The following is a 21853-nucleotide window of genomic DNA, read 5'->3' as shown; positions in this document are numbered from 1 at the left end:
CCAGCATTTTTCTGTTTTAATTCATCAAGCCAAATCTTGTTGACATGAAAGTGAATGAAACGACTGTGCAGTATGCTCTAAGAAGCTGGTTCAAAGGCTTTGTGCATCAGCTCAGCTGTAAATAAAACAGAGGATCCGGGAAATACTCTGCATACTGGTGATCTCTATAACATTTTATATTCATCTGCCACATGCTCATATCCTGTCATTAGTTTCAGCTGTAAAATAAATAAAAAATAAGGTCCTTGAAATTTACCAACAGGTTTTTTTACGCCTATTATCAATTCATTTAAACTGATATTAGTGATATTTCCTTGCCTGACTGTGTAGGCCTGTATTTACTTGTCTATATAATGAACAAGTCAATTATATACGCACAAGGTATCTTTGTAATGTGGAGGAGTGCATTTAAATAAACACAGCATTACTGTTAGGAGATTTATACCACAGTCCAAATCTCTGAACCAAGGAGGAAAAAAAACAGAAAGATAGTTTTGCTTATACTGATCCAGCCTTGTAAATCTCTGAATACTGGCAGCCCAAGCTATATGTTGTCTTTATGCAGGTAAAATATGTTTAGGAATCATGAGAGTTAACAATATGCATTTACAGTTGCTCTGTTTTGTTTTCTGTATTTAAGTCTTCCAAAGTTCAGGGTTTCAAATTTTGTGGCTATGATAGCTAGAAACTTACTATTTATTGCAATCAATCTTGCTGTTTATTGTAATACTGCTTCACAGCTCCCAACCCTGTAATTATGAGAACCACACTAAATGCTGCATGACTCAGAATAGAACCACTGGAGAAGAGCAATAACATACATCTCCGAACAATCTCCTCAGGGTGGGAAAAGCATTTACATCTTCTACCTCCTTTTCCTGCCTTCTCACCCTATTGATCGCTGTCTTTTGAAGGATGATACAAAACCAGGAGGAGCGGCTGATACACCAGCAGGTTGCACTTCTATTCCATGAGACCTGGACAGGAGAGCTGGGGCAGAGGGACCTCATGGAGTTCAGCATAGGCAAGTGCAGGGTCCTGCCCCTGGGGAGGGACAGCCCCAGGCACCAGCACAGGCTGGGGGTGACCTGCTGGAAGGCAGCTCTGTGGAGAAGGACCTGGGAGTGCTGGTGGGCAGCAAGGTGCCCATGGACCAGCAGTGTGCCCTGGTGGCCAGGAAGGCCAATGGGATCCTGGAGGGCATTAGGAGGACCATGGCCAGCTGGTCGAGGGAGGTGATCCTCCCCTTCTACTCTGCCCTGGTGAGGCTGCATCTGAAGTGTTGTGTCCAGTTCTGGGCTCCCCAGTTCGAGAGAGACAGGGAAGTTAAGAGAACTGGGCTTGTTAATCCTGGAGAGAGAAGACCAAGAGGGGACCTTATCAATATCTACAAATACCTTAAGCTTGAGTGTCAAGGGGATGGGGCCAGGCTCTTTTGAGTAGTGTCCAGTGACAGGACAAGGGGCAGTGGGCACAAACTGAAATACAAGATGTTCCTTCTGACTGTGAGGAAAGACTACCTGGAGAGTGACAGACCACTGGAAGAGTCTCCTCTGGAGACATTCAAAATGTCTGGACGCAATTCTGTGCAACCTGCCTTAGCAGGGATTGGACTAGGTGATCTCCAGAGGTCCCTTCCAACCCTGACCATTCTGTGATTCTGTGAACCAAGGAAGCACTGAGGGAGAGGGAGAGACGCAGAGCACAGGCCCTTGGTGTGTAGGTTATGCTGACATTAATGGTAGTGTTTGATGCAGGAGAGTCATGACAGTGGCTTTAGGGAGGACTCCACTGTATCATACAAAGGTTGGTGAGATAACCGATGCTTTACTTTATCTAATATACAGCATGAGTATAGCTAGCTTTGAACAGTGTTGACATAAACTAGACTGCACAACTTGGCATGAGGATCTGCACTGCTCCTGCTTGGCCAAGGCAGGGCAGAAGCAGTGTCTTAAAACCTAGGTCGGTAGATTTGCCGTAGAGAGGAACTGCTTAGGAGGTAGCTAATACTAATTTTGACATTATTTCCGATTTTCGTGACTTGCTCAAAAAGACAACTATTAAGCAGTTTATGAGCTTTTATGCAAACCATTAAATACATTTTTTGTCAAATTCTAGTACATATGTTTTATATTCAAAAAATGACTGGAATTTTAGTGATATAGGCAAGACAATTATAGAAAAACTGCACTCCTGAAAACTTGTTCTAAATGCTTTATCACATCCTAGTTACTAATATATGACAAAATCCTTTTGCTCTTAGTGCTGTCACATTTGTGTGAGATGAAGGTTGTTGTCTCACCCACACAGACGATAGGATGACACTTTAATTGGAAAGTGACATTGTTGGGAACATTTATGAATAATTTAGTATGTCCTCCCCACTCATCTTTTTATATGTTCTCCAAGTCATTATTTTATTTATTATTTATTAAGAACTGACATTGTGCTGAGAGCTGTACAGAATAAAGGAGAACACAAAGTCCTTGCCCTTGTGGATCTTACACAGCAAGAAACACAGAAAGCTCTTTTCCATCCTGCTCATAAGATAGTAAACACATTCTGGCTATGTTCCAGACTTTTTCCTCTCTTGGAGTTTGCCTTTGCTGACAAATATAACAATAACATTAATAATAAACATATCTCAGCATGAATGTTCTGTTAAGCTCGGCTGTTTTTAAGGCGCTTCTTACCCTCTGAGACCTTCATGTCCTGTTCTAGTTTCCTTTTCCTCACAGAAATACACAGACTTTCTTCTCTTGTTGAACTGAATTTAACAGAACTTGCTGGGGTTGACATCAGAGCATATCAACAGAAAGACTTCCATCTTTACAGGGAGCAGAAACTTGCTACCCTTTCACGAAACAACAGTATTCCTTAATTATTTGCTTACTTTTCTCTCTCTCTCTCTTTTTTTTTTATTTCCATTCATTTGTACATGTATATCAAATTGCTTACAACAGGTTGGATTAGAGGGCTTTACCTTTATCTTTGGAGAACTCTGTCACCGCAGACCCTTGTCCTCTATGCAGGTCTGTAACACAAATGTACAAAGAAGCAATATAGATTCTTTGGGTGGTTTGTTCATACAGTCCCTTACTGATGCAGGGTTGACTTGCTGATTTTTATTAATCTAGAAACAACTCTTATCCTATTACATCTATTACCTGTATTAGCTTGCTGGACATGAAACACAGGACCAACTTTTGTTGCCAAAATATGGAAAGAATCCTGTTTAGAATAATGTGTTTAGGATTAAGTAATTGCTACAGGCTGACAAGAGGCTTTTAATTCCTTTATCATTTTCTACTGAAAAACTTAATACATTTTGCCTTTCATGATGTCTGCTTTTTAAGTATGTGATTTTTATCAGTTCACATTCAGAAAGTTTCTGATCACTCACAGAATATATTGAAGATTTACTCATAGTGTATGTCTTGGTGTAACACTTGCACATCCCTATAAGACATTTACATTTAGAGCAGCTGATGCCTAAGGAAAAACATTCCATTAGAGACAACTACGCTCATGTGCTCTGTCCGCATGCTGCATTTTTGTCCTGCAGCCATTACATTTGTGGCTTTTTCCCCGCTGGAAATCAACCTCGCCTAGGATATCACAGTATTTCCTACAGTAATTTTGATGTTGTGTACATGGAGTTTGTAGAGGACTGAATGAGAATTTAAGCTGAATCACCGAGCCATTCAAATTAGATTTAGTTTTAAGAGGAAAATAAATCTGAGGTAGGCACAGCAATGCGTTGAACACTGACAACTGATTTTTTTGAAGCTCCCATTTTGAAAGAGAACAAGCTATTGTCAACAATTTTCACCCCAAATCTGGCATGGCACAAGTGTTAACATTTAATGGGAAGCCAAATTACAATTGCAATTTTTACATAACACCCACTACATTCTCCAACAGCAATAGATCAGGATTGGATAGTAAGAGACAACATGCTGGAAAAGGGGAAATTTGCAGGGCCCAGTGCAGTCAGCAGTCTCAGTGCAGTGAGAACAAGATGAATGTGCATGAAGCCTAATTATCTGAGAGTGAAAGGTCATCAAAATCAATTTGCAGCATGACGTACAAAGGTCATTATCAGATGCAAATTTTCTATGCCCATTTAAAACACAATAAAAAATAAAGTGGTTGCTTTAATAACTATGATTAGTAAAGAAAAAAGGCATGTCATTGAGCCATCTGTTTAAACATTTGTGCTACCTCAGTTTTTATTCAAAATATTGCAAATAATGGGAAGTGGGTTTTTGGAAGGCAGTGTTCCTGAAACAGAATCCATTCATTTTCAGGATCTATAACGCTGACAGAATAGAAAGCACCTGTCTGAAATTACAGTCCTTCAAAATCAATAGTGTAATATTTGTAATTTGTTTCTTTATTATTACAGACCACGTCATTATTATTTTTATTTTCAGTTTATGGAATGAGGTAGATGAGTATCAGTCATTTTCTTACCTGTGTTAAATTTCTTACTTAGGGGTACAAATTGCCTGTTTTGTTTTGCCTGTTTTGTTATGTCTCAATGGCAAAACAACCCTTGTGCAAGTATACACAGATCTGTAGAGCCAGCAAAGACACTACAACAGCAACACCTAAACTAAAAGCATACGCAGAAATCTAGTTGCACTGGTTCTGAAGGTAAATATAACCCATAGTACAATACAAAAAAATGAGCTGATCTGTCAGAAGAGGATGGCTACCAGAGGGTTTTTTGTATGAAGCTTTTTGTCAGTTAGGACACCAGAGGTAAGAAGCCCATACAGAGAGCTGTCATCCAACAGGAACTAGTTGCTAGTCTGAGCATAATCACTCAAAAGGTGAAAATTGTGCATTAATTCCCTTTTGTGTTTGCTTCCCTCTTTTCCTGATACACGGACTCTCCTTTCTCAATCCCCTATAAAGGAAAAACATGAGGTAAACAAAAGACCCAGCTGGATATGTGGTGGAGAGTGGCCAGTGTCCACTAATTAGATACATTTATACAGAGAGAAATTTCTTCACCTTTCCCACTTTGTCTGCATTGTGTTTTCCATGGCATTAGAGGATCATGTGAAAGGGAAGAAAATAAATTTCCTGCCCACACAGGCAGCAAGTCTGCAAGTGCTGTTCTGCCTGCAGCCCTTCGGCACGGGCCCTCCTCATGCAGACTGTGCAGCAGCTGCGTGCAGAGCCCACAGCAAGATCAAGATCATGTCACGCTCTGTACCTCTTCAGGAGCTTTGTAGACGTAATCTCGAATTTCATGATACCTTATGTGATTTCTGTGTCACTGAGGAATGGCAGCAAAATAGATACCAATAAATGTGTTTCTTTCCCGCATAATATGCAGCCTCTGAAGCCATAATGTTATTCAATATTAATATGTTAATAACTGTAGACATCACACTTTAAAGCACAAACAAAAGAAGCTCTTTCTGCCTGTATTCCTATTTTCTTTACTCCTATGGCTCTTCACTCAATAGTTTGTTGTGTTTTTTTCAATATTCAGTTCAAAACTTGACACCCTAATAAAGATGCTGCAGTCATTTCATTAACATCTTTCTCCTTCTACAAATTAAAAAGGACCAAATTGTGCTTTACGTTCTTTCAAAGACATTTTTGTGTGTGAGGTGACCACCGTAGGGTATTTCCCTTTGTGCCAGTTATGGAAATCTTCCTGCCAAGGAAATGAGATTCAGTATTGCTAATGGGAAGATAAAAATACTCAGTATTTATTTTACAATTTGCTAATAATGAAGCAGACTGAGAGAATGATTGGTTGAATGCATTTGGAATAATAATAAAGGGCAGGGCAGATGCTGAATGATATTTTTCATGTTTCTTCTTTTAATTGATGTTTGTTTCTCATGTCCTTTGTGTGCATTTCCTGAATTAGTGTAGCATTCTCTGAGGGTAAATCAGCCTAATTTTCCCCTGCTGACAGCTGCATCCTTGATGATACTCAAGGAATAGTTCCAGCCTTGAAACTTGGTGCCCAGGAAAAGGCTGCACCAGGCTTGACTGGTTCTAGATCTCAGCCAGAGGCCAATTGCTCTGCCTCTACAACCAAGCCAGCTGTGGCAGGCTGTAGCTCCAGTCCACACAAAGTCTGCAGGTGCTGTGCCAGACCCGACATCAGGCTGCTGAGAACCCAACGCCTTCTCATAAAACAATTCTGCTTTGGCATCAGAGCTCACATCCCCTAACTGGCTTTGAGTACTAGGTTGCTGGCAACAAACTCTGCTGATGCTAGATGCAGGTAGCGGTGGAACCACTCTAATGGACTTGAATTAGGGTCTCAGTGACAAACAGACAGCCAGACTGGGGGGAAAAAAGTTGGCTGAGTGAAATCAATGAGAGCAAATGAGCTGTGATCTCACCCCACTATGCCATGAAAAGTAAGTCTTCATTTTGATTGAAGTGTATTAGAAAACAACTTTAAACTGCAACATTAATTTTTACATCACAGTACATTAAAGCTCTGTGGACTTTTTTTTTTTTTTTTTTTTTACAGGTACTAGCTGTACCTGTTATTAATGCATAATTATGAGTAACAGTACCTGTAACAAATGAGTATCATTTCAGGTACTAACAGCATATCTGATTTCCCTTCTCATAGAAATCAAGGGGAGTTTTGCCTCTTCAGTTATTAAAAACACAATGGTATAACTTGGGTGATTTGAGTGCCTCAGTTACAGACACAGAAGTAAGCAATGGCCTAACTTCAGTGCTCCACCACTGGACCGAGTCTCCCCTCCACAGCTCACTCCTGCGGCAGCTGCTGATATACACATCCAGGTCCTGCTGACTGATTAGCACCCATCTCCTGCAAAGACACCTTTCTCAAGGGCATTTGGAAAAAATTGACCTGTAAGACAGCTGACTAGAGCTTTCCCTGCCAAGGCAGGCTATACAGATGTAGTTTGGGTGCAAACAGGCTGATTATTTACTTCTTTAAAGGATACCATATGCTTACACTGTGAAGAGGCTCTAACTCCCCATGTTGTGTGAATTTTTTTATTGGCAGTGTGCTTGGGCTTCACTTGATCCCACAATACAGTTCCAAAAAGCTTTTTGGGGGGAAGGTGTATGTGCAATCCTGTGTGCTTTCCTCCTTCTATGCCTTGACACCTACCGAGGACTTTGGCACCAGGGAAATAATGCTTTACATTCAAGCACTATATTGCACATTTTATAAATAAAACATGAATTTGGTTAGCTCAGCAGCAACATATACTGTGTAGCAGAATTTATTTTTTTCCTCCCCACCTCAAATACATGATATTTTCTTCAGGATTTGCAATCTTGATAGCAGTCAGCTTGCAGAGAATTTGGCCTTACCCACATTTCACTGCCGTATTTCTCTTCATGCTCTAATCATGTAAATATTTTATAAGTAATTAAATATTGCTTCTGCAAAATTATGATCACAAAAGGAAGTGCTTGTAAATAAACGTTTCATTTCAACCACTAATTCTTAAAATGGAGTTGAGAGTGATCATAGGTAATCCACAGAGCCAAAATGGAATCAGAAAGATCTTCATGATTGCAGCACTGCAGACAAGCCACAAGAACAACAAGTGTATTTGATGGACAGGTGTAGCCTTCCATGTCACATGAAACTGAAGGTTTTAAATTACATTAATGAGACTACCTGGGTGTGGAACTCACTATTAGGAATTCGTTCGTTGTTTAACTTTTAATTATTTTTACTAGCATCTGCCTCTCTGTAAGGCAAGATCAGTGAGGTGCTAAGGGGGTTTTGGGAGACGTTACAGACTGATCTCTGCACTTGGTATAGAGTTTTCATTGCCATGATGGCCAGGCGTCAAGGGGTAAAAATTCAAGAGCAAAAGGCATTAGTAATTTGCTATTGAGCTTACATGAAACACTACAGTTCCTTAAAAATACACACACAGTGAAGCATTTAACACCAGGAAATGCAGATGATCACCTTTATGGAAATGACAACAGTCAGTGCTTGGTTAATTTTAATTTGCTGCCGCTTGGGCATGAACATAACAATTCAGTCTTTAATGACAAGATTAAATGGGATTTCTTGCTAAATATTATGTAATATCCTAATATTTAACTCCCATGGGATAGCCTGGACTCTGATCTCCCATTTTCCCCTTTGTGTCTAGTTTTAAAGATTTCCCTTGCTTCATAGAAAAGAAATTCTGAGTCTAATGAATTTGTTTTTTAACAGCATTTGCTAATATTGTGTTTCTTTTCATTTTTTATCCGGTGACCAGAAGCTCTATGTTGTTCATGCCTGTGATACAAAGTTTGATTTTGCATAGATCCTGTAAGGTTTACCACTAGTTCTGACAAAAACAAAGCATTCTGTAAAAATTATCTCTGAGACTGTATGTTTGCCTTCCTATTTCAGAGAAATTAGCATTGCTGGTGTCCTTGCAGTAGAAGGACTTAAGTGAAGGTTAATTTGGCTGGCTCACTGCCTTTCAACTAAGGTCACCGTGTTACTTCCTGTATCCTGTTTTCTGGTCCAATTCAAGCTTCCCATCAATTGTTGACATGGAGTTTGTTGATGAACATGCCCTAAGAGGACCATAAACCAATTTGTGGAGCAAATTAGGTGGTTATGAAAGCAATGACATACCCAGTGATTTTCCACTCTCTGTCTTGTGTATGTATCTTAATTTCCAGATAGCTGCATCACAAAATGAAAAGCCTTAATAGCCTTCTTGTTCTTTGTGTTCCCCTTCCCCCTTCTGTTAGGTTTCAGTGGACTAGATCAATAAAAGGAAAAAGGAACACTATACACTAGAAAACAGTTATTCAGGTACAATAATTTGTACTTTATGTCATATTATAATGGTGAGTGTAAATTTTCCTTTGAACCATGTTTTATTAACATTTTTTTTCCACAGAGTTACATCAAAAGACTCTATAAATAAGTGATGTGCTCAGCCTGCCAGCTCTTACATGCATACCAATTACCTCTATTGGTTTCAGGACACGTAGTCAGTACTTTAAACAACCCAGATAATATTGCAAACTGAAATATTCAACATCTCCATCTTGGTATCCTGTCACCATGCAGAGAATGATTATAATTGGTAATCAGTTTCACTGCTGGTAAGTTGAGTGGCATGATGCATTTTATATCCATGCTTATGTCAAACTCAATTAACATTCTAAGACAGTGTATTTCAAAGACACAGACCTAATCTGAGGGAACAACGCAATTATTTTTTTGATGTTCAGAATTCTCAGTTCCATGAAGAATTTGAAGCTCAAATACATTTATTAATACTGTAACACTTGCCAGTTTTGCTTGCTACAGAAAAACATATATCTTCTATCTCAAATTCCTGTCATGAGTGGAGCATGCCAATGACATGAGAAACTGCAGCAAAATCAGAAATACAAAATGACCAAGATATTTATTTTTGATTACACACTGTTTAATCAAGGTACGATATGCATTATGATACTGCAATGAGAAAAGGGGCTTAATTCTTTTTTTAAAAAAATACTGATCTATTGAGGCCAATTTTCATTGATTTATTTATTTATTAGTGAAAAGCATCACAGTGCTTTGTCACATTCCCCATAAAGAAACCAGTAAATAAAATCATAAAGAGAAGGTTTATATAGAATATAGGTTACCTTTGGGGGGGGGGAAAATTAGGAAGTTGAAGAAGGGCAAATAAAAGCTGCAACGTTGTGGAACTCACCATCACTGACAGAACTTGCCATCGCGCCTAGACCTCTCTTATGGGTTGTGCATTACTGCAATCATCTCTAGTATCAGTTTGTAATAATGTAGCAGGCTTCCTAGCACAGAATGGAAGGAAGAAAATACACACAAAACCCATCCTTTTTAAAAAAACAGACAGAACCCCCAACTCTGGCTGATAGACTTTACACAACTTGTCTAGAATAACCTTGTTCCACCCATAGCTGGTTTGTTGTATCATCACACAGCTGGTCACAACTTGTTGATCCACCTATCTAGATGGACGCGACAGCATTTTGCTGATGTCTTCTCCACATGGGCTCTTTTGTATGTAGTAGCTGCACAGCCTTTATCACATAGGTATTCCATCGAGTGACCTATGCTCTAAAGTTACAGAATCACACAATAGTTGAAGTTGGAAGGGACCTTTCCAGGTCATTTGGTCGAACCCTTCTGCTCAAGCAGAGTCAGCCAGAGCAAGTTGCCGAGGACCGTGTCAGACATCTTTTAAATATCTCCAAATAAGTTGTAGGAAGGAGAAACACCAAAACAAGCTGTTGTTTTGCTCTTCCTTCTTACAGCAAGTTTGTGGAGGGTTTGGGGGGGCAGGGTGGGAAATACTGGGAAAACATGAAAACATAACTGATCTGCTAAAAGGATGATTCACAGTTCTGCAGCTCAGGAAATAACTGAAAATATGATAACGTGTACTTATTCTTTTGAGATGGAAACACAACTTACTTGGTGGCAGTGAGGTTGGTTGAAGTTAAAATAAATGTAAACATATTTTTCTTGAAGTATTTAAATCTCTTGAGTCTGCAAAACTGGCCCAGAAATCTTGAAGGAGCAAAGCTATCTGAGAGTTCTAGCATAGTGAAACCTTTGTAAGGATTTTTTTATTATTATTTTTTATTTTTTTACATCTATATTGTACTGTTAATTCACCACAAAACTTCAGGGTAAAAGTCCTTTACCAGCTTGTGGAACAATCAAAAAGTTCCTAGTAGCTTTTACTAGCAGACTCAGACTGAGTTATCTCAATTGACTTTTCTGATCTTAAAAACGTGAAAAAATTGTCAATGAAGTAACTGACCTCAGCTGTAAGTTGTATGAGCAGGACCATATAAAATAGAGTGCAGTGAAATCCTTCCACTGATCAGAATCCTCAAAACTTGACTATTCCTGTCTTTTGATCTTCCAAAATGGAGAGGTGCAATAGAGCATGTTCTAACGAAACCTGACCAAAGACTGACATGACTAGTTTCTGTGTCACAATGTCTGGTCCACTGTGATTTTTATGAACTGTTGAGCTGAAATTTAGAAAGAACACTCTCTTTTCTTCCTGGAAGAAATGGAAAGGTGTTTTGCTGTTCCATATTATCAAGAAGGATGGAGCAGTATGTCAAAAATTCATATCTTTACATCTTGAGGGCAAGACCTTATTCTTACTTTCTGGTAAGACAGACATTCTTTTCATCACTCTCTCCCTCCCTCCACAGGTCCAGCTTAAAGGTTATGCTCTTCTATTTAGTTCTACTAATACCTGTGAGCTGGTGCAAACCTTTCCTGAACAGAGTACAGATTATAATTTTTATGATGATATACCATTGTCTATCCTGCTCTTGACCATTGAAGCCTAAATAAAGCCTTGAAATTACCTGATGAATTCATCAGAATAATCCTGTGTTTATTGGAAGATATTGTGAGAAGTTATTGATATAAAGATATTTCATCAGTCTCTGGGCACCAGCGTTGACTCTGATTTGGACATATTGATTTTTCTTACACCATTTGCTAGAATGATTCCTTTGAGAGTATCAGCATTTGGTAACAGGACAGAAAACAAGTATCTAAGTCAATTGCTATCACTCATGTTTCTCTACCTCAATAGACAATTTCAATATGATATTAATTATTTTTGACATTTAAATGAAATATTCCATTAATATTAACACTTTAGCATTCTTAGGAAGAAGCTTTATACCCTTTTCTGTATTCAAAATATATTTTACATGAACAGCCTGGCTGCAAACTATGGGGAATAATGTTTGTACTATACCATTGCAAAGAATTTTTCTCACTGTTACCTTAGCTATTCCTGAGAGGGGCTAATAACCCTGATGTCACATCTGACCACTCTGTTTCCTTGAAAAGCAATATATTCAACATGACAAGAGCACTTCTTTAAGCATTGCCATTTCCACAGACCACATTTCTATTTATCCCAAGACTAACTTGCAACAGCACTGCATGGTATTTTGGCTACAGGGCTGATTAATGTAACACATTCTTAGAAGGACTCCAGGCAGTGTAGCTCCATTCCTCAACACTTGTTTAGTATGTACAGTGTATTTGCTCAGTGGCAGAAGCTACTGTGTTTGAATATTGTCACAGGTTATATTGAATTTAAAAATTTTGAGGATTTTTTTTTTTAACTTTGTAAACTTCTGAGAATATCTGAAGAGTTATTTCTCCCTCTTGCTATGACCTTCATAGCCTCTTGGTATGAACAGAATGTGTGATGTATGTTGTTCTGCAATACACATCTGTAATTGCTGTGTGCTAATGGTTTGGCATATTTACTTTAACACAGGAAGCTGAATCTGATGTACTATGTGAATACTATGATTCTGTGAATAGCATTATTAAAAGGCATGTTTGGAAAATAAATATGTGAAGCAAGATCTTACAATCTGGCAAAATTGTTATTGCTATAATGTTAATTGTGAAAACAGTAAATCATAACAACCTATACAATATCTACTGCACTGATGTCCAGTCAGCTATTATTTAAAAGCTCCTGCACTGCTTTTTAAGTTGCAGATGTATTTACATTCTGTGATCACTGGGAATAATATGGAAGATTTTGTCTTTACCAGCAATTCCTTTCTTTAGCCCTTTCTCACTTTATTTTATTTCTCTTCAAACATCAAAATAGGACAATTTGTATTTAATTCACATTTATTTCACAGTTTATTTCCTAGATTATACATTATATCATATAATGACCTAAGATAACAAAAAGGATTACATGAAATTTAAAAAAAACAGTAGTGATTATAAAATAATTATGGTGCTGAAACATTTCTGGCATCATACAATTTTGTTCATAAATTGAGCTTCCCTCTTTCTTAAAAAACAACCTTTGAGGATCTATGTCCTCATCTATCAGCCTCATCTTTCATTTCCTTTTTGGTTTTATCATGGTCTGGATTCATAGAAAATATAGGAAATAATAGTCCAAATTAAAACAAAGGCAGAGAAGGCATCCTGGTAATATCTGTGGACCTTTTATACTGAAATGATTTATTATTTATGTGACTATTTCAGATTTTTAAAATTACAAGAACTGATCTATTATTTGAGTATTCTTGCATCTGCATTTCAAAAAGGCATGCCACAGTCCTGACCTCCTTTGCAAGCACACTGTGCATATACTTGTGTAGTAGACATTTCTGGTAAAATATTTGTAGAAAGCTTATTCAATCTGAAAATCTTTGTGAAAATGATTTCTTTTTTGCATGTATTTCAGAAGGTATTTTGTCAGAAATACCCAACCAAAGAATAGAAATGTTATATTATTTCTGAGATCAGTCTTAATGAAATCAATCTCACATATTTAGAAACTGAGATCTAACACTCATAATAAGTGATTTGTGATTAATTCAGGAAGGTAGATGACTTCTTAAAATTTTTGTGACATTTAGCCGACAATATATTTAGTATGTAACCCTTTCTTCACAGAATTTTCCTAAGTGGTGCCAGATGTTCTTCCACACTAATTGTTACAACTTCTCTTACGTGCACTCGTTAATTTCTACAGTTTCCTCTCTGATACTTATTCTCCCTTATTTCCCACCACCTCTCTTTTATTCCACTCTTCCATTACAATCCTTCATTCTCAGTCACGCACCACAACTAGCTTCACCTCTGTCACACAAATGCTCTGAACTTCTCTTCCTTTTTAACTGACTTCACAACACCTACTCCTTAAATGACATCTATAAGCAATCATCAGGTCAACTGAGGGACATTAGCATCTAGAAGTGAAAAACTTATCTGTTTTTTAATTTTTCATGTAGTTATGTACAGAAGTATATGTAAAGCATACAAAACGTTGCAAATTTTTTGTGCTTTATTTAGTAACTTGCTTTCTTCACATCCATGATATAGTTATTTTCCTTCGCATTTTTTTGTAGGTGATAATGTGTCCTCATTTCTTCCTACATCTTTGGGACCTGGTTGTATCTACAGCTTCTGAGCTTACAAACTTGATAAATACAAAAACAATAGTCAAACCATTAGCTGCTGTTAGCAATTTTATCCCTGTCATGTCAAAATAAAGTTGTAAAGACAGATACTTTAACAAAAGACTTCTCAGGGCTATGGCAGCCTCTCCAGTGCACTTTCCTGAAGACTTCTGAGGAGTTAATAGCACAATTAATGGCACATGGAAATTTGACAGCATTTGTTAGTGGTTTCAGTTTGCAAATGAGACTCCCCCTGGATGGGGATGGACTGTCATGTGAGGGATCTCTGCATCCTTCCATGGGGATGGGCAGCAGTGCTCAGCCATCCTCCCTGTACTGACCTGTGCTTCTGTCAGAAATCTCCACGGGTATACTCACCTTCAAAACACCTGTGTGAGATAAGGAAGCACAATTTTATTTATTTATTTACCTGGGAAGTTGTATTGCATGCAGGGACCTTGGCCAGGGAGACTCTCTGACGCCATTACAAGACCACCCAGGAAAAAATAGGCACTTGGAAAAGAGAGACCAAGGCTGCTGAGGGATTAAATCAGCCACATTTTTTCTTTATTTTTCTTGGTACGAGGCAGGACAGGGTCTCTCAAGGCTTCTACCGGTAGGAGTGACAAGGTTTAAGAGGTGGGGGCTGCAACAGTGCATGGTGCAGGAGGAGGCCATGGACTCACGTGCTGGCTGCAGCCACCACTGACACTGATGAAAACAGCACTGGAAAGAAAATCCATCCTGAGCCATGACAGTGTCAGCGGGAGAAGAACAAGCAGACCCCGATGTGTTCAAGAAAGGCCCCAGCTGCTGGGGCTGAAGACACTCTCTAGGGAGGGCATAATGTGCCAAAAGGGGTATGGGTGCCCCTGAGGGATTGCAGTCATGGGACACACATACCAGGACCTGGACACCTCCAGGACTGCAGCCACAGGGAACCTGTACTGGGACAGGGACACCCCTGAGGGACTATGGCCCTGGAGGACCCTGCAACGTGTGAAAACAAGGGGACCTGAGAGTGGGAGTAGGGGAGGACAGGTGTTCACCTCAGTGTGTGTATTTGTGTGTGTGTAAATGCTCACATCTGTTTTCCCTCAACACCTGAATTGGTGGCCAGAAGTTTGCTTGAGAGTAGATAAGTGAAATTCCCTGACTCAAAAGGCGGCTGTTTGCACCAGGGCTGAGTGCAGTGGCAGTAGCGACAGAAGGGTCTACAAGGTGCAGGCAGGTCCCGCCAGCAACGAGGCAGCAGCATGCACTGGGCTTGCTGAGCCAGGCTCACACAGAGGTACTACCTCCACCTCATCTCCCAGAACTCCCATGCCCTCTGGAGCCACTGCTCCTGCTCCTGTGCCACAGCTCACACATCACAGGAATAATTGTCTGAGACAGCAGCATGCAAGATGTAAGTTTTCTTAAACAAACACTGGATTTAATATCTTAATGATTTTTTTTCTGCTGTAACCTTTAGGCCATTCGGCTTCTTCAAAACATCAAATGTCTTTTTTTCCAGTGGAAATTTCAAAACAGGGGTGGGTGGGGGTACGGGAAACCAGCTTAAAGACAGACGTTGTGCTATAAAGTGAAAACATACAGGACATGGTTCAGAGACACGGGATGCATTATGTCTAGCCTCTATAGCCTATGTAAAGGTTGGATGTATTCATCTTGCCTGTTTAAAAAGACAAAGTTATGAAAGCATATTCATTGACAAACAGCAAAACATTGACCAGTCTGAAAGAGTTCAAGATTTGTTCTCTGGTGTACTGCCATGTATGTGAGCAGGTAAACAACAGCAGTGGAATCATTGGCTAGAAACATCGCTGAAGTACAGCTGCCAAGAGTGCAAAGGGAGCGCAGCAGTTGCTATAGGCAGGCAGCAGTATTGGGGACTGCAAAGCCCTGATGAAGCCTGAGAAGGCAATGATATCAATGTGCTAAGTAGTTAATGTCCTGTCACATACCTCTGTGCTTACCCCTATCTGATACCCCCTGATGTTCATATTGCCCAGATCATCCTGGGACCCTAGTGGTGTAAACCATCACACTGCTAGAAAAGTACAATTCCTTGCTGAAGACAAATCAGGGAATGTCTTTAAGACTACAACATAGGAAACACAGGGCTGTACTCTTACTATAAAGATAATATAATATGTTATTCTTGAACAGTTCCTTCTTCCTCTCTCTTCATAAACACAATGTATTTTTCAGACACCGATTTTAGTGCTGTTGTAAGCAGAAGACTGATTACAGCGTCTATACCTAAGCAGAAAGTCTGCAACTGCTGAAGGCTGCATGAGCTAGACTCCCTCTTAATAAATTGAGTCCAGCCTACAGTCTACCTACACTTGTCACAAACTGACACTATCAGCCATGCTAAATGGAAACACATCTTTATGAGCCAGGGAAATTAACTAAAATTATACGTTATGTTTGTAAGTGTTCTGAACTCCTTCCTCATTTGTGCTGAAATACACCTAAACAGCGTTGGCCCCGTTCCTACTGTGAAGCTAAAAAGCCTCTGGCTTTTTCCCCCCCCCCCCCAAAAAAATAAGTTTTTTGAACATAATGAAAATACTTTAGTGGTAAATCATACCATATAGCACAGTTAAAACCTGTATTTGATTAATTTTTAAGTTGCAAATATTAGGTATGGAATATCTCCCTTTTCAATCAGATATGGGAAGATTTCTGTAAGAGGATTTCAGAGGAAATTATCTTTTCAAAATAACAGAATAAGGAGCTTCCTAGCATTACCATTATACATAAACATTAAAGCTTATTCCTTGGACTGTATAGTAAGAACTAACCAGGTACCTCTTCCTGTGTTTTGGGATATTCCACCACAGTTTCTCTGCTCTGGCTGCCTTAAAAGAGTTAAAGCCCTCTCATAGCTGTGAAAAATACCCATTAACTGATATGTTATGCAAACTGACCATAGACTTGTCAAGTTGACAGGGTTTTGTCCCCCAAAGGAAAAGCGCAGTTGCAGCTTCTCTCACAGTACATAAGTAGGGTGTAATAAATGCAGATAAAGTGGTTCATTCTGGATGCCAGACACACACAAGTACTAGCTTTCCTGTCCTTGTCTCCCTGCAGACAAAAGACCTCAGCACAGAGAACACAATGTCACCCAGAACCTGCTCAGATTAACTAATTATACAATGAGTTGATAGCATCCCTGAAATCTTTTCCATGTGACTTTAGACCTGTTTTGGAAATACTATAGTTCCCAGAAGACTTAAACTAAAGAGAAACAAGCATACTGCTTGGGTCAGAAAACAAGTGACATTGAGCACAAATGAGATGAATGAGGTCTGTGTTAATATGGAGCATCAATTTATCACCCCAGCTGAAAACACAAAGGTAATTTGTAAAACCATAGTGTTTATTAAACCAGGTACAAACAGGTGCTCTTGAAAACAATATGGCTTCCATGTTCTCTAGTCTTACAAAAGAGATGAGGTTTCTTCATGTATTTTTCACCTTTTGTTTCCCCCCTCCTCCCTATTTTTATTTTTTTTCCCCCTTGCTTCCCCTCAGAGGTGCTTTGCTGCAAAGCAGCTGTTAAGGAGAGATGGTGCAGTGTCTCCTGGGTCAAATCATTGTATTAGAAGTTCTCAGCAAACAGCTTTGCCGTCAAAGGAGCAAAGTAACTTTTTGATAGTGTTTAATTTCTATGTGTGGTGTACTAAGTACAATGTAAACACTGGGGTTTGGCAGTCTCTAGCCTGTTGTCTCCTCAGATGAGTGCCTAAGCAGCTCAATTATGCTTTTTTTATAATGCACACTTATTTCTTATCTGGTAACTAATAAGCCAAGAATTACCACAGAAATTGTTGAAAATAACTGACTAGGTGGAATATTGATTTTAAACTAGGCTATTCATGTGTATGGAAACTACTCCAGTACACAAAGGTTTGAAAGTTTGGGCTCTCCTTAATTTTCTGTTCCTCAGGATAAAGTAGTACAGTTAATTCAGTCTTTGTGAGCCATGTTTTTTAGGCTTCTTTTACAAACCAGTTGACCTCTCTGGGAGTGAGGTAAACAGAGCTAGGACAGAGCCCTGAGCAGAGAGATGTTACTTCCTTTGCCTATAGTCATGCTATAGGTCAGGCATACTGATAATTTAAGTGTCTCCCTTGCAGTGACAGAACACTGTGGATTTATGTTCTACTTATGATTAAGCATAACCCAGAGATCCTTTCGTGCGGTACTGCCACTGAGCAGTTGTTCCCTGTTCCGCATTTGAGTGACTGATTGCTCCTACCAAAGGACAAGAATAATGTTCTGTAATCCTTCTCTTTTTTCTCACACACACACCCACCCCCACCCCTCTGGCTACTTATCCAGTTTGTCAAAATCATTTTGCATTCTAAAGTTGCTCACCAGCACTTGCAACTGCTTTTAGCCTGGTGTCATCTTCAGATGTACTAATTAGCCCTACTCCATTATCTAGGTCATTAGTGACTGAAATAGTATGAGATTGGGAGCAGAGCTTTGGGGAATCCCCACTTGATTTTTCTTTTCTATTCTTATAGTGATCTATTAGTAACTGCTTGGTGGGTTCATGCAAGTGTGGGATATTCTCATTAAGCTCTTTTTACTCTACCTTATTTGTGGGAATGGAGTGGTCAGGTGTCCTCTCTAAACTTTGCAGACCCAAGGTCCTGATGATTCAGTAGCCCCAGCAATTTGAAAGCTGTTTCCATTGCTGGTCAGAAAACGTCCTTGTACTTCTAGCAAACAGTTTAGTTCTTCTGGCTTTTGTAATTCAGTACTGTTGTTGTGGTTGCCCATTCAGCCCTTAATACGCTGCTGCAGAACAGAGAAAGTTAATGAAAAAATATCCTTGCTCTTAAGATTTCTGTTAAAAGCTACTCACGAGTTCTTGTTATTATTGAGAATACTTTCTAAAACTTGGTAGTTTTAGGAAACTATTTGTGGAAAGTCTATGCGTATCTACTTCAAGAATTTTGGTTTTAAACTATGTGTGTGAATGCTATTCTCTTATTAAGAAATAAGCCTTTTCACAGAGATGTAGCAATGATGCAGTTTGTTCATTGAATTTGCTAACATTTAGCGAGTAGAATAGCAGAATCCCATTTCGGAGAACTGCTCCATAATTTCATGCACCTACCATAAAAACAAGCAAATTGACACCCTGCCAGGAGTAGCCAGAGGAGATCTTAGAAAAGAGTTCATAATGATACTGTTGCCATATTGCACGCCTGTAAATAATTCATTAAGTCAACCACCCTTTTGTTTTAAGCAAACATGAGCAGATGCCTTCCTAAATTGGATGCAGACAACAGTTTTCAGCAAAACATTGTTGTAATATGACACTTAAAAAGAGTAACATTTTTCTCTTACTGATTTTTGAAGCGTTATCAACTCTGATAATTCACAGTGATTACCTCTGTTACACATCAAGTCGCTCATTGTTTTTCATCTACATTTTCCAGATTTTTACTGTGTGGTAAATTTTGGAGTTAACTGTAACATAGTGGAAAATAAAATAAATTCATGGGCAGAAGCTTTGCAGAAGACCAAAATATTAGTATTAATTATTTAATACAGGACCTGCAGCTTAGATGTTACGTCTGCTTTGTATTTTGAAAATCAATGGACAGAAATAATCAACTAATTAAAAGACCAGAAACATCGGTTGTGGGAGTCCAAGCAAAAGGTTAAGGCCAGTGTTTACACAGCTGATGACTGCTCAGTACTCAGCTTGTAAAGTCAGGTCACACTTTTCAAAATACCATAATTACAGTGTGTGGAAGTGTGTAAAATTCACTCTTATCTGTAACCTTGTTGTATTCTTTTTATCTCCCCAGTGGTGTGGAAAAGACATCCAATAAAGAGGAGCTATTTTGCTATTTGCCACTTCTACTTTGAATTTTACCAACCTCTCTTTGTGTCAATGTTTTTCTGTGTACAAGTTCACCCAGCATGTGCTCTCACATGTGTTTCCCTATACTGGTTTCCTTCCAAGTTTGTCTTCTCCTTTGTGCAAACTTTAAAATAGGAAATAAGGACATTGGGTGTATCAAAAATCAGGTATTTCTGTAAGTTCTGAAAAGTACAGTAAAATACGAAACTTCAGTGTGATTTCAACTAATATTTTTTTAAGTACGTTTTAACTTATTGCTGTGAAACACTTGTGGCAATTTGTGTACCATTTCAGTCGATCATTAAATTACATTTCAAGTTTTACTAAACAGCTTTACGACAAAAGTTTCTTCTCCTTTAGAAACTGCTATAAGAGCATCCCCAGATAGGTGTTCCATCTATTATTTAGTAGTAAATACAATGAAATGTGTAAGCATAGTAATTTTATTAGTCCAACTGGTGTTTCAGTACTGCTACAGTGATATTTTACATATTTTGTAAGACTTCAAGTTACAAACCTTGAATCTTTTTTCATATGAATTACATAACTTTTATGGTACAATAGAGTGTTTGGCAATTACTTGTTTATTTAAAAATATATATAGTTAGATACTATGTGTTTGAGTTAGTCTACTTAGACTGAAGCATTTGGGCAGGGGAAAACTTGGGGCAAATTAGACCTTTATTTTTCTATCCATGTCTCTTATCCACATCATAATGTGTTCAGATTTCTCTTCCCTGCCCTCCCCCTCCCCTGCTTTTTTGCAAGGAGGGAATTGCAAAAATTACATGGGTGACTGTTGCAAGCATTGTACAGAGAAAATGTAAAATGTGATTGGGAGTCATAGGATCTCAAGTCTGAAGGAATTTTTACACCCTTTAGTCTCACAGGCACACCATCTAGTTATTTTTGCATTAAGGTAACAGTGCTTATTATGACTTTAACACAAGAGACATAATTTATATGCAGAGCTTCTAGCTTTCCTTCAATTGTACATTATTGGTATAATCAACATGTTGAAGTGTGGCATTCATTAAAAACATTTGGGTCTAATTCATTCCTCTAACCATGACTCCTCTGAGGAGCTTATTGCTCATATGTGACTAACGATGTAGGCAATGGACACACAGGTGCAAATTTCATACTGAAGTATGGTCCAGTTAAAGGCCTTAGCAAAAATAAGAAGTGCTTTTACAGTGAAAAGTCTCCATGTTTTTCAAATTATTATAAATAGTGTAGATGAATTGTGACTCATCAATAAAAATCTCCACACATAGATGTTTCATTCTCATGCATTCACTAAAAATGTTCCACTAACTTAAAAATATTCCAGAAGAAAAATCTGCTTGCCAGCCTGAAGGACTAGATGGTCTTGATCAATTGGTTAGAGATTTTCTTGGGGGGTAAGGGGGTGTGGGGAGTGGTGGCTTGTAAGGTCAGTCTTGTAACTTTGGGTATAATAAATGATTTAATTATTCTAGCAAAGCCTGGAAGTCTGTAATTTATGTCAGATTCACGTTATGCTGATTTTTCTGAATGCAACAGAAATATCTTTCAGAAAGATTTACAGTGTTAATAACCTCCAGCTATTTTAAGTCACAGTCAATCTTCATGGAAACAGCACAGAGATTATACAGGGTTTTCTCTTTGCCTGTGGTTACTGCCTTATATTTTAAATATAAGCTGTTTGATGAAAACAGTATTGTATATTCACACTTTGAGAATGCTCACAAGGTTGTGACGTTCTTCTCTTCCTCTCGCTCCCCACCCCCTTTGCTCAAACATTACAAGAAAAAGAAAGACTGTTACCCTGTGTCAGCCAGAACTGAACAAATGGCTTTGGGTTAAACTGATTCAATTGGGAATCGTTTGGCTTCAACTAGATTTCATTTACTGTGAGCTCAGTAGATAGTCCTAAGCAGTCATCCGAGAATGCCCGTATTTAAACAAGCAAACAAACAACAAGCATATACAGATGTCCCTAAGCAGACAAAC

The 21853-nt window shown here is 38.7% G+C and overlaps 1 long non-coding RNA gene across 4 annotated transcripts; it reads left to right on the top strand.

Annotated features, from left to right (window-relative positions):
• Window positions 1–2936: 2936 nt before the first annotated feature.
• Window positions 2937–21134, top strand: LOC119141477. Of its 4 annotated transcripts, XR_005101934.1 has the most exons (5): window positions 2937–3035; window positions 4927–8809; window positions 9299–9443; window positions 13909–15367; window positions 19803–21134. It is a non-coding gene; the product is annotated as an uncharacterized LOC119141477 (long non-coding RNA). The 4 variants fall into 4 exon arrangements; XR_005101932.1 differs by lacking the exon at window positions 2937–3035 and having other exon boundaries at window positions 3050–8809; XR_005101935.1 differs by lacking the exons at window positions 2937–3035; window positions 13909–15367 and having other exon boundaries at window positions 3050–8809.
• Window positions 21135–21853: the final 719 nt, after the last annotated feature.

Source organism: Falco rusticolus, chromosome Z (genome assembly GCF_015220075.1).
Source record: "Falco rusticolus isolate bFalRus1 chromosome Z, bFalRus1.pri, whole genome shotgun sequence".
In the NCBI taxonomy this organism is placed as follows: Eukaryota; Metazoa; Chordata; class Aves; order Falconiformes; family Falconidae; genus Falco; species Falco rusticolus.
The sequence above is the reverse complement of the archived record's forward strand: the minus strand, read 5'-3'. Positions and strand labels throughout refer to the sequence as shown.